This window comes from Dendrobates tinctorius, unplaced genomic scaffold (genome assembly GCF_039654945.1).
Source record: "Dendrobates tinctorius isolate UK_male_01 unplaced genomic scaffold, ASM3965494v1 ptg000134l, whole genome shotgun sequence".
In the NCBI taxonomy this organism is placed as follows: Eukaryota; Metazoa; Chordata; class Amphibia; order Anura; family Dendrobatidae; genus Dendrobates; species Dendrobates tinctorius.
The window spans coordinates 19227750-19239847 of record NW_027361802.1 but is presented as its reverse complement, the minus strand read 5'-3'; positions in this window follow the sequence as shown (position 1 = coordinate 19239847).

Genomic DNA, 12098 nt, shown 5'->3' with positions numbered 1-12098 from the left:
TGGTTCCTCACAAAGGCCTAGGCAGGGGACACTTTGTGAGGAGGATGAGGAGGAGTCAATGGAGGAGGAAGACATCTCTCCAGAGGAGGGAGGTACACAATCCTCTAGTCAGTATGTACAGCGAGGGTGGAGTGATGCAGAGCAGGCAGAGATGATGCCTCAAGCAGGGGACAGCGTTTCTTTGGCAGATGGGAGTCTGCAGCACATGGTTGATTTCATGCTGCAGTGCCTGAGAAATGACCGCCGCATCGCCCACATTCTCAACACGACTGATTATTGGGTGTACACCCTCCTAGATCCTCGCTACCGGGACAACTTACAAAGCCTCAAACCACCGTTGAACCGGGAGCGTAAACTGCGGGAGTACCAAGACACACGGGTGCAGCCCATCATGTTTTCCATTCCACCCGACAGCAGTGGTGCTAGTGCTTTACAAAGCAGCTCTGTGCGTCGAGGCAGTGGAGGAAACTCGGCACAAAGAGGGCGCAGAGGCAGCGCCTCAGCACAAGGCAAGACCACTATGGCCCAAATGTGGCAAAGTATTATGTGTCCGCCACAATTGTCTACACCATCACAGACGGCTCCAGTCAGCAGGAGGCAACTTTTTCGTCAGATGGTGACAGACTACATGTCTTGCCCTGTCAGTGTACTCCCAGATGGCTCTTCCCCCTTCAAGTTTTGGGTCTCTAAGCTGGATACATGGCCAGAGCTTAGCCAGTATGCATTGGAGGTGCTGGCTTGCCCTGCTGCCAGTGTATTATGGGAACGCGTCTTTAGTGCCGCAGGTGGTGTACTAACAGACCGTCGCACGCGACTATCTTCTGATAACATTGACTGGCTTACTTTTCTGAAAATGAACAAGGCCTGGATCTCGCCAGAATTTGCCAGTCCTCTTCCCGAATAAATAATTGGTTGGCAACAGTATCCAGGTCTCCTGTTGTGTTCATGTTTCTACCACCTGAACTATAATCCCTGGGCTTCAACACAGCCAGTTGTCGCTCAGAAATGCCGTCTGCACAGAGAAAAACACTAGCTCCTGTGTTAGTGGGGTTCAGTAACGCCAGCTGCTCCCCTGCTGTGTGGACGGCAAAGTGTCCTGCTCCATCCACATTCAAACTACTACTGATTTTTAACCGTGCTCCACTTAGACCTGTGGCTCCACTGTCTCTAGTTTTTCCCCTGGCCTCCAACCCCGCCAGTTGCTGCTCAGAAGTGGTGTCTGCACAATCCACACTTGTTCCTGTGTTACTGGGGCTCAGTCATGTCAGTTGATCCCCTGATGTGTGTCTGGCAATGTCTCCTGCTCTGTCCACATTCCCATTACTAGTAGTGTGAATGAGGACAGAGCAGGAGACCTTGCTGGACACACATCAGTGGATCAACTGACGTGACTGAGCCCCAGTTACACAGGAACAAGTGTGGATTGTGCAGCCGCCACTTCAGAGCTGTAACTGGCGGGGTTAGAGGCCTGGGGAAATACTAGAGACAGTGGAGCCAGAGGCCAGAGTGGAGCACGGTTACAATCAGTAGTAGTCTAGAACCTATATATAACCTGCTGCAAGTTCGCCTCCGCCTGCTGCATGATTGATCCTGTGCTCCAACAACGCCTGTTGGTGTTCAGAAGTGCCGTTCTCACAGAGAAAAACACACTAGCTCCTGTGTTAGTGGGGTTCAGTAACGTCAGCTGTTCCCCTGCTGTGTAGATGGCAATGTCTCCTGCTGCCTCCACATGCCAAAAACATCAGGCCTCAGCCTGCTCCATGCGTCATCCTGGGCTCCAACAACGCCAGTTGGTGTTCAGAAGTGCCGTCCTCACAGAGAAAAACACACTAGCTCCTGTGTTAGTGGGGTTCAATAACGTCAGCTGTTCCCCTGCTGTGTAGACGGCAATGTCTCCTGCTGCCTCCACATGCCAATAACATCAGGCCTCAGCCTGCTCCATGCTTCATCCTGGGCTCCAACAACGCCAGTTGGTGTTCAGAAGTGCCGTCCTCACAGAGAAAAACACATTAGCTCCAGTGTTAGTGGGGTTCAATAACGTCAGCTGTTCCCTGGCTGTGTAGACGGCAATGTCTCCTGCTGCCTCAACATGCCAATAACATCAGGCCTCAGCCTGCTTCATCCTGGACTCCAACAACGCCAGTTGGTGTTCAGAAGTGCCGTCCTCACAGAGAAAAACACACTAACTCCTGTGTTAGTGGGGTTCAGTAACGTCAGCTGTTCTCCTGCTGTGTAGACGGCAATGTCTCCTGCTGCCTCCACATGCCAAAAACATCAGGCCTCAGCCTGCTCCATACTTCATCCTGGGCTCCAACAACGCCAGTTGGTGTTCAGAAGTGCCGTCCTCACAGAGAAAAACACACTAACTCCTGTGTTAGTGGGGTTCAGTAACGTCAGCTGTTCTCCTGCTGTGTAGACGGCAATGTCTCCTGCTGCCTCCAAATGCCAAAAACATCAGGCCTCAGCCTGCTCCATACTTCATCCTGGGCTCCAACAACGCCAGTTGGTGTTCAGAAGTGCCGTCCTGACAGAGAAAAACACACTAACTCCTGTGTTAGTGGGGTTCAGTAATGTCAGCTGTTCCCCTGCTGTGTAGACGGCAATGTCTCCTGCTGCCTCCACATGCCAAAAACATCAGGCCTCAGCCTGCTCCATACTTCATCCTGGGCTCCAACAACGCCAGTTGGTGTTCAGAAGTGCCGTCCTCACAGAGAAAAACACACTAACTCCTGTGTTAGTGGGGTTCAGTAACGTCAGCTGTTCTCCTGCTGTGTAGACGGAAATGTCTCCTGCTGCCTCCATATGCCAAAAACATCAGGCCTTAGCCTGCTCCATGCTTCATCCTGGGCTCCAACAACGCCAGTTGGTGTTCAGAAGTGCCGTCCTCACAGAGAAAAACACACTAGCTCCTGTGTTAGTGGGGTTCAGTAACGTCAGCTGCTCCCCTGCTGTGTGGATGGCAAAGTCTCCTGCTGCCTACACAGTCACACTACTACTGATTTTTAACCATGCTCCACTTAGGCCTCTGGCTCCACTGTCTCTAGTATTTTCCCTTGCCTTCAACCCCGCCAGCTGCTGCTGTGAAGTGGCGTCTGCACAATCCACACTTGTTCCTGGGTTACAGGGGCTCTGTCACGTCAGTGGATCCCCTGATGTGTGTCCGGCAAGGTCTCAAGCTCTGTCCACATTCCCATTACTAGTAGCGGTAATGTGGACAGAGCAAGAGACCTTGCCGGACACACATCAGGGGATCCACTGACGTGACAGAGCCCCTGTAACCCAGGAACAAGTGTGGATTGTGCAGACGCCACTTCAGAGCAGCAACTGGCGGGGTTGGAGGCCAGGGGAAATCCTGGAGACAGTAGAGCCAGAGGCATAAGTGGAGCACGGTTACAATCAGTAGTGGTGTACAACCGATATAAAACTTGCCTCAAGTAGGCCTCAGTCTGCTCTGTGATTAATCCTGGGCTTCAACACAGCCAGTTGTTGCTTGGAAGTGCCGTCCGCAAAGATAGAAACACTCATTCCTGTGTCAGTGGGGTTCAGTAACGCCAGCTGCTCCCCTTCTGTGTGGATGGCAAAGTCTCCTGCTGCCTCCCAAATCACACTACATCTTATTTTCTACTTGCTCCAAGTAGGCCTCAGCCTGCTGCATGATTGACCCTGGGCTCCAACATCGCCAGTTGCTGCTCAGAAGTGTCTTTGGTACTCCCTCCTGCCCAGCCTGGTTCCAGGACGCCTTCTGTTTCCGGGGATTGTCAACGTCACTTTGCCACCAATACATAGTCCTGTCATGTTGCGGTGGGGTTTGCCGAGTCTATGGTGCCTGCAGTTTAGGTGCTTTATATGTGGGCTGCGGGTTCTGGTACTAAAGGATGGTTCCGTAGTGCCAATAGGGCAAGCACCCCCTGTAGGACTGTGGGTTTCGGTAACTGCATCCTGCTCACGGCCTTGCAACTTTGTTGATTATGGGTACCTTCTGCTACCCATCCGGGTTCCAGCACCGTCAGCTGGTTCTCGGCAGAGCCTTGGGCCTAGGTGCCTCCTTCTCGGTATCCAAGTTCCAGCAATGTCTGCTTGTCCTTGGTAGTGCTTTGTAGCACAGGTACCTCCTGCTTAGTAATCGTGTTCCAGCACCGTCAGCTGGTCCACGATTGTGCCATTGCCTCTTGTTCCTTCTGCTGCCCCTCCGGGTTCCAGCACCGTCAGCTGGTCCTCGCTACTTTCATTTTCTCTTGCAGCTTCTGCTACCCATCCGTGTTCCAGCACCGTCAGCTGGTTCTCGGAAGTGTCTTTGGCACGGGCACTCCCTCCTGCCCAGCCTGGTTCCAGTGCGCCTGCTGTTTCCAGGTAGTGTCAACGTCACTTTGCCACCAATACGTTGTCCTGTCGTGTTGCGGTCGGGTTAGCCGAGTCTATGGTGCCTGCAGTTTCGGTGCTTCCTATGTGGGCTGCGGGTTCTGGTAATAAAGGCTGGTTCCGTAGTGCCAATAGGACAAGCACCCCCTGTTGGACTGTGGGTTTCGGTAACTGCATCCTGCTTGCAGCCTTGCAACTTTCTTGATTATGGGTACGTTGTGCTACCCATCCGAGTTCCAGCACCGTCAGCTGGTCCTCGCTACTTTCATTTTCTCTTGCAGCTTCTGCTACCCATCCAGGTTCCAGCACCGTCAGCTGCTTCTCGGCAGTGCCTTTGGCCTAGGTGCCTCCTTCTTGGTATCCGAGTTCCAGCAACGTCTGCTGGTCCTTGGTAGTGCTTTGGAGCACAGGTACCTCCTGCTTAGTAACCGTGTTCCAGCACCGTCAGCTGGTCCACGGTCGTGCCATTGGCTCTTGTTTTTTCTGCTGCCCCTCCGGGTTCCAGCACCGTCAGCTGGTCCTCGCTATTTCCATTTTCTATTGTTCCTTCTGCTACCCATCCGGGTTCCAGTACCGTCAGCTGGTTCTCGGCAGTTCCTCAGCCTTCTTGTAACTTCTGCTACTTTTCCAAGTTCAAGCTTGTTGAAATGGTTTTTGATTCTCACTCTGGATTTCCCTGACGATGACCCTGAAGACGATGACCCTGAAGACCACACCGAAGAAGACCAAAAAGATGACCCTTAAGAAGATGACCAAGAGGACAAAGAACATGCAGACAACCACCAAGATGCACAACAACAAGAGACAGAAGACCAAGAAGCAAAAGAACATTAACCCCTTCATGACCCAGCCTATTTTGACCTTAATGACCTGGCCATTTTTTGCAATTCTGACCAGTGTCCCTTTATGAGGTAATAACTCAGGAACGCTTCAATGTATCCTAGCGATTCCGAGATTGTTTTTTCGTGACATATTGGGCTTCATGATAGTGGTAAATTTAGGTCGATAATTTTTGCGTTTATTTGTGAAAAAAATGGAAATTTGGCGAAAATTTTGAAAATTTTGCAATTTTCAAATTTTGAATTTTTATTCTGTTAAACCAGAGAGTTATGTGACACAAAATAGTTAATAAATAACATTTCCCACATGTCTACTTTACATCAGCACAATTTTGGAAACAACTTTTTTTCGTTAGGAAGTTATAAGGGTTAAAAGTTGACCAGCAATTTCTCATTTTTACAACAAAATTTACAAAACCATTTTTTTTAGGGACCACCTCACATTTAAAGTCACTTTGAGGGGTCTAAATGGCAGAAAATACCCAAAAGTGTCACCATTCTAAAAACTGCACCCCTCAAGCTACTCAAAACTACATTCAAGAAGATTATTAACCCTTCAGGTGCTTCACAGGAACTAAAGCAACATGGAATGAAAAAATGGACATTTTAATTTTTCCAACCAAAATTTTATTTTAGCATCAGTTTTTTCATTTTCACATGGGTAACAGGATAAAATGTATCCTAAAATTTGTTGGGCAATTTCTCCTGAGTACACTGATACCTCATATGTGGTCATAAACCACTGTTTGGGCGCACGGCAGGGCTCAGAAGGCAAGGAGCGCCATTTTACTTTTTGAATGTAAAATATGCTTGAATGTTTAGCGGTTGCCATGTCTTGTTTTAAGAGTACCTGTGTGCCTAAACATTGGAGCTCCCCCACAAGTGAGCCCATTTTGGAAACTAGACCCTCCAAGAAACTTATCTAGATGCATAGTATGCACTTTGAACCCCCAGGTGCTTCACAAATTGATCTGTAAAAAAAAAAAAGTACTTTTTTTTTTCACAAAAATTTTATTTGGCCTCAGTTTTTTCATTTTCACATGGGCAACAGGATAAAATGGATCCTAAAATTTGTTGGGCAATTTCTCCTGAGTACACCGATATCTCATATGTGGTCATAAACCACTGTTTGGGCGCACCGCAAGGCCCGGAAGGGAAGGAGCGCCATGTGACTTTTTGATTGGAAAATTAGCTCCAATCGTTAGCGGACACCATGTCGCATTTGGAGAGCCCCTGTGTGCCTAAACATTGGAGATCCCCCACAAGTGACCCCATTTTGGAAACTAGACCCCCCGAAGGAACTTATCTAGATGTGTGGTGAGCACTTTGAACCCCCAAGTGCTTCACAGAAGTTTATAACGCAGAGCAGTGAAAATAAAAAAATAATTTTTTTTCCTCAAAAATGATTTTTTAGCCCGCTATTTTTTATTTTCCCAAGGGTAACAGGATAAATTGGACCCCAAAAGTTGTTGTCCAGTTTGTCCTGAGTACACTGGTACCCCATATGTGGGGGAAAACCACTGTTTGAGCGCATGGCATGGCTCAGAAGGGAAGGAGCGTCATTTGACGTTTTGAATGGAAAATTAGCTCCAATCGTTAGCGGACACCATGTTGTGTTTGCAGAGCCCCTGTGTGCGTAAACTTTGGAGCTCCCCCACAAATGACCCCATTTTGGAAACTAGACCCCCTAAGGAACTTATCTAGATGCATAGTGAGCACTTTGAACCCCCAGGTGCTACACAGAAGTTTATAACGCAGAGCCGTTAAAATAAAAATATTTTTTTCCCTCAAAAAATAGATTTTTAGCCTGCTATTTTTTATTTTCACAAAGGTAACAGGATAAATTGGACCCCAAAAGTTGTTGTCCAGCTTGTCCTGAGTACGCTGGTACCACATATGTGGGGGGGACCACTGTTTGGGCACACGTTGGGGCTCAGAAGGGAAGTAGTGACGTTTTGAAATGCCGACTTGATGGAATGGTCTGTGGGCGTCATGTTATGTTTGCAGAGCCCCTGATGTACCTAAACAGTGGAAACCCCCCACAAATGACGCCATTTTGGAAACTAGATCACCCAAGAAACTAATATAGATGTGTGGTGAGCACGTTGAACCCCCATGTGCTTCACAGAAGTTTATAACGCAGAGCTGTGAAAATAAAAAAATATTTTTTTTTCCTCAAAAAGTGATTTTTAGCCCACTATTTTTTATTTTCACAAGGGTAACAGGATAAATTGGACCCCAAAAGTTGTTGTCCAGTTTGTCCTGAGTACGTTGATACCCCATATATGGGGGGGACCACTGTTCGGGGACACGTTGGGGCTCGGAATGGAAGTAGTGACGTTTTGAAATGCCGACTTGATGGAATGGTCTGTGGGCGTCATGTTACGTTTGCAGAGCCCCTGATGTACCTAAACAGTGGAAACCCCCCACAAGTGACCCCATTTTGGAAACTAGACCCCCCAAGGAACTTATCTAGATGTGTGGTTAGCACGTTGAACCCCCAAGTGCTTCACAGAAGTTTATAACGCAGAACCGTGAAAATAAAAAATCTTTTTTTTCCACAAAAATAATTATTTTAGCCCCCATTTTTTAATTTTCCCAAGGGTAACAGGAGAAATTAGACCCCCAAAGTTGTTGTGCAATTTTTCCTGAGTACCCTGATACCCCATAAGTGGGGGTACACCACTGTTTGGGCACACGTCGGGGCTCGAACTGGAGGGAGCACCGTTTGACTTTTTGAACGCAAAATTGGCTGGAATAAATGGTGGCTCCATGTCGCGTTTGGAGAGCCCCTGATGTGCCTAAACAGTGGAAACCCCTCAATTCTATCTCCAACCCTAACCCCAACACACCCCTAACCCTAATCATAACCCTAACCACAACCCTAATCCCAACACACCCCTAACGAAATCCCAACACTAACCCTAACCACAAGCCTAACCGTAATCCCAACCCCAACCCAACCCTAATCCCAATTCCAACCCTAACCCTAAGTTCAACCCTAACCCTAAGTTCAACCCTAACCCTAAGTTCAACCCTAACCCTTAGTCCAACCCTAACCCCTAGTCCAACCCTAACCCCTAGTCCAACCCTAACCCCTAGTCCAACCCTAACCCTTAGTCCAACCCTAACCCTTAGTCCAACCCTAACCCTAGCCCTAACCCTAGCCCTAACCCTAACCCTAACCCTAGCCCTGGACCTAACCCTAATGGAAAAAAAAAATATATATATTTTATTATTTGTCCCTACCTATGGGGGTGATAAGGGGGCGGTGATTTACTTTTTATTTATTTTGATCACTATGAAAGTTTATCATAGTGATCAAAATAAATGAATGAATCTGCAGCGTTGCAGATTCGATTCGGCGCACTGCGCATGCGCCCGCCATCTTGCAAGATGGCGGCGCCCATGACGCTGGACGGCAGGACACCGGGACGGAGAGCGGGAGGTCGGAGGCACAAAGGAGGATGAGAGTGGGTGATCGGAGGGGTGATCGAAGGGCTGGGGTGGCGGAGGGAAGGCGGAGGGGCAGATCATGACGGCGGCTGCCGATCGGTGCCGTCAGACGGTGGCGGAAGCCGATCGGTGCCGTCAGTCAGTGTGGGGGGGGTCGGGTCTCGGTGTCCAGCCATGTCCGATGCTATTTCAGTATCGGCCATGGCTGGATTGTAATATTTCCCCAATTTTCATTGGTGAAATATTACAATCGCTCTGATTGGCAGTTTCACTTTTAACAGCCAATCAGAGTGATCGTAGGCACGTGGGGGCTAAGCCACACCCCCAGGTGTTAACTCTGAAGGGTCCTTTGTGTGCGGGTCGGGTGACCTTTCAGTGATCCTGGTCACCCGACCCGCAGGGGGGCTATTTATAGCATGACGCCTACGTAGGCGTCATAGGTCGTTTGGGCACTGCTTTTCATGACGCCTACGTAGGCGTCATAGGTCGTGAAGGGGTTAAGCATAAGACTAAAAATAAGAGCAAATGATATTATCTAAATTATAAGCAGAAGAAGACTAAGCAGTGTATGGGGGTGAGTCCGTTCCTCCTCGTGGTGCCCCTGGAAAATGCCTGCTGCTGCAGGCCAAACTGAACGCGGACAAATCCTATTGTAAATCTTTTGTGACAGGCAGACCGGAAGGTGTAATCTTCAAACTTTTATAGATAACAACTACAGGAATGTGTTATGATTGAGTCACCGTAGGAGGCAAAAACAGAAATGCTAGCTAAGTCCTGAAAACCAGAGAAGTTGGCAACTATCAGATTGCAGACCCCTGAACCTATCAACACAACTAGCAGTAGCCGTGGGGGGTTCCTACGATGACCTAGACCCCTCGATCACAGCCGTAGAGATACATAGGCCTAAAGAAGGAAAGGGGAAATCTAACTGCCCCAGAGCAGACCCCAAAGCAATGGGCAGCCCCCCACATATAATGACGGTGAAGCAAGATGAAAACACTTACACAGACAGAAAGACAGGCTGAGCAAAGACGGGGCCCAAAAACTACCTAGATAGGAACGGATAGGAAGGCTGCTGTCTGCAATCTGCCAAAACCCTATCAGAGACAATAGCCAACAAGCTGATATAAACATGGCCCTGAAGCAACTAAGCTTCAAAAACTAAATCAGCACTCAGGTACTTTCAGAAGACAGAGCTCAAGGAACACTGCACACTCCAGCAGGGAGTGGCAGAATCCAAAAAGCAAGAAAAACAAAAACTAATCTTAGATGCAAAAAGGCAAAACAGAAAACTTAGCTTTAGGAGAGCAGGAATCAGACTGGTGTCCAAGAGTTCACAGAGAAATCACCCGCAGGGCAGAAAGGGCGTAGGCTGCCTTAAATCCAGTCAGTGACTCCACTCAGCCAATCGTCTTCATTAGTCCCAGGTGCCTGATAATCAGGCTCACTACCTTCCTTCACTAGAATAGGGAGTTCACCAGACCTCAGTGACGGAGGGGAAAATGAACTCACAACAGGAATGCCTGTCACAAATAAGAATATGATGAAGAAGAAGATGAAAAAGTAGAATATGAAGAAGAATAATAGTTGAATATGAAGAATGTAAAAAAAAGAATAATAGGAAGAAGGTGAAGAAGAAGATGAATAAAGTGAAGAAGTTGATGAAAAAGATGCTGCTGCTTCTGAGGATCATGAAGGAGAAAGTGTGGGAGAAGTAAAAAAGAAGGTGAAGAGCATGGAAGTAGTGAAACATACATATCTGACAAAATAGAAAAGAGGTTAACATAGTCAATATCTTTGTAACTCCAAACGTCTTTAAAATAAAAAAAATTATTCCTGCTATTCCATTTGATTGGGCTAAACCTCTATGGCTTTAATGTCTCCTCCACCTCCCCGCAATACATTCTACATTATTATTAGTTGTTTTTCTTCCTTTAGAATTAACCTACAAGGAAGAAAGGGTTTTTTTCAATTACGATATTTCTGCTCCATTGACTTGAATGGGACTTCCGGGATCGGAATCGGCGATGCCCGATATTTTTTTTAGATCGGCCGATCCAATCCGATCCGATATTTTTCAATATCGGGTGGTATCTCTCAACACTAGTGGTGATGCACAAACTATTTGTTAGGGCTGGCGGAACGCACCAAAATTATAAAGTAGTAGTAGGTGCGTTCGCAGCCCGGGGCCCACCGTGCAGAGGTGGTAGACTGGTGCTAGGCAATGGCGGAAGAATAGAGCAGCGTGAAAACAGTCACACGTGGGTTACGTCACCTAGTGTGAACAGGAGCGGACTTTGTTAATTCACAGAGCCGCACAAACGCTGAACATGGATGCCGGAGCCTGTTTAGCTCACAGAGCCCGGCCAAAGAGCACACAGCAAGCGGCCACAGGAGTCAACCTCAAAGGAAGCGGAGTTAGAGCCCCTTTAGGCCCACTGAGCGTGCAGCGTCGCTGCCATGAACGCAGCTATAGACGCTGGCTATGGAGTGTGGAGCACTTGTACTGAGGTGTGCCGAGTCACTCATGAAGACTAATGCCTGACTCAGACTCTGACCTACCTACGCCTAAGCCTGGACACTAGCAGGCTAGACTGCGCAACACATGCGTACCAAGGGTAGGGGTTTCATAATGAGTCAGTCACCAGAGACATTCATACGTGCATTCATCACTCACTCCTTATAGTCTGAAAATACAGTCTATCCTAGCGCACGGCCAAGCGGCCATGCAAACCTTTTATAGTCGCGAGCGTCCGGGACCTTCCTGGCTTCTCGGATGGGCCAATCCGAACAGGAGCAGGACCTGAGCATGTGACCTTCGATCTCCAATGGGGGATCACTCCACGGGCATGCTCAGTGGCCTGACATGGTGACTTAGTCCCTGGAGAAACTCGCTGCTGATCAGCATGTATTGCCAGAGGTGGCAGCAGCAAGCAAACCCACGGAGCTGGTCTGGTCAGAGCTCCTGTATCGACGAGTTTGCTGAGCAACCTCCTCTGCAACAGGAGAGGAATGGGAGACCGCTTAAAGTAAGGCTCGGGATTCCCGCTGTGCAGCGAAAGGAACCCGACGCCTAACACTATTTTTACAATAAAAAGTGTCTTTTAGCGTATGACAGCTGCCAAACATAAAAACCCGCCATAAATAGTAAATCAAACCCTTTATCACCCCCTTAGTTAGGGAAAAATAATAAAATTAAAAATAATTTATTTCCACTTTCCCATTAGGGCTAGGGCTAAGGCTAGGGTTAGGGCTGAGATTAGGGTTAGGGGTGTGTTGGGGTTAGGGTTGGAGTTAGAATTGGGGGGTTTCCACTGTTTGGGCACATCAGGTGCTCTCCAAATGCAACATGGCATCTGATCTCAATTCCAGCCAATTCTGCGTTGAAAAAGTCAAATGGTGCTCCTTCCCTTCCAAGCTCTGCCATGCACCCAAACAGTGTTT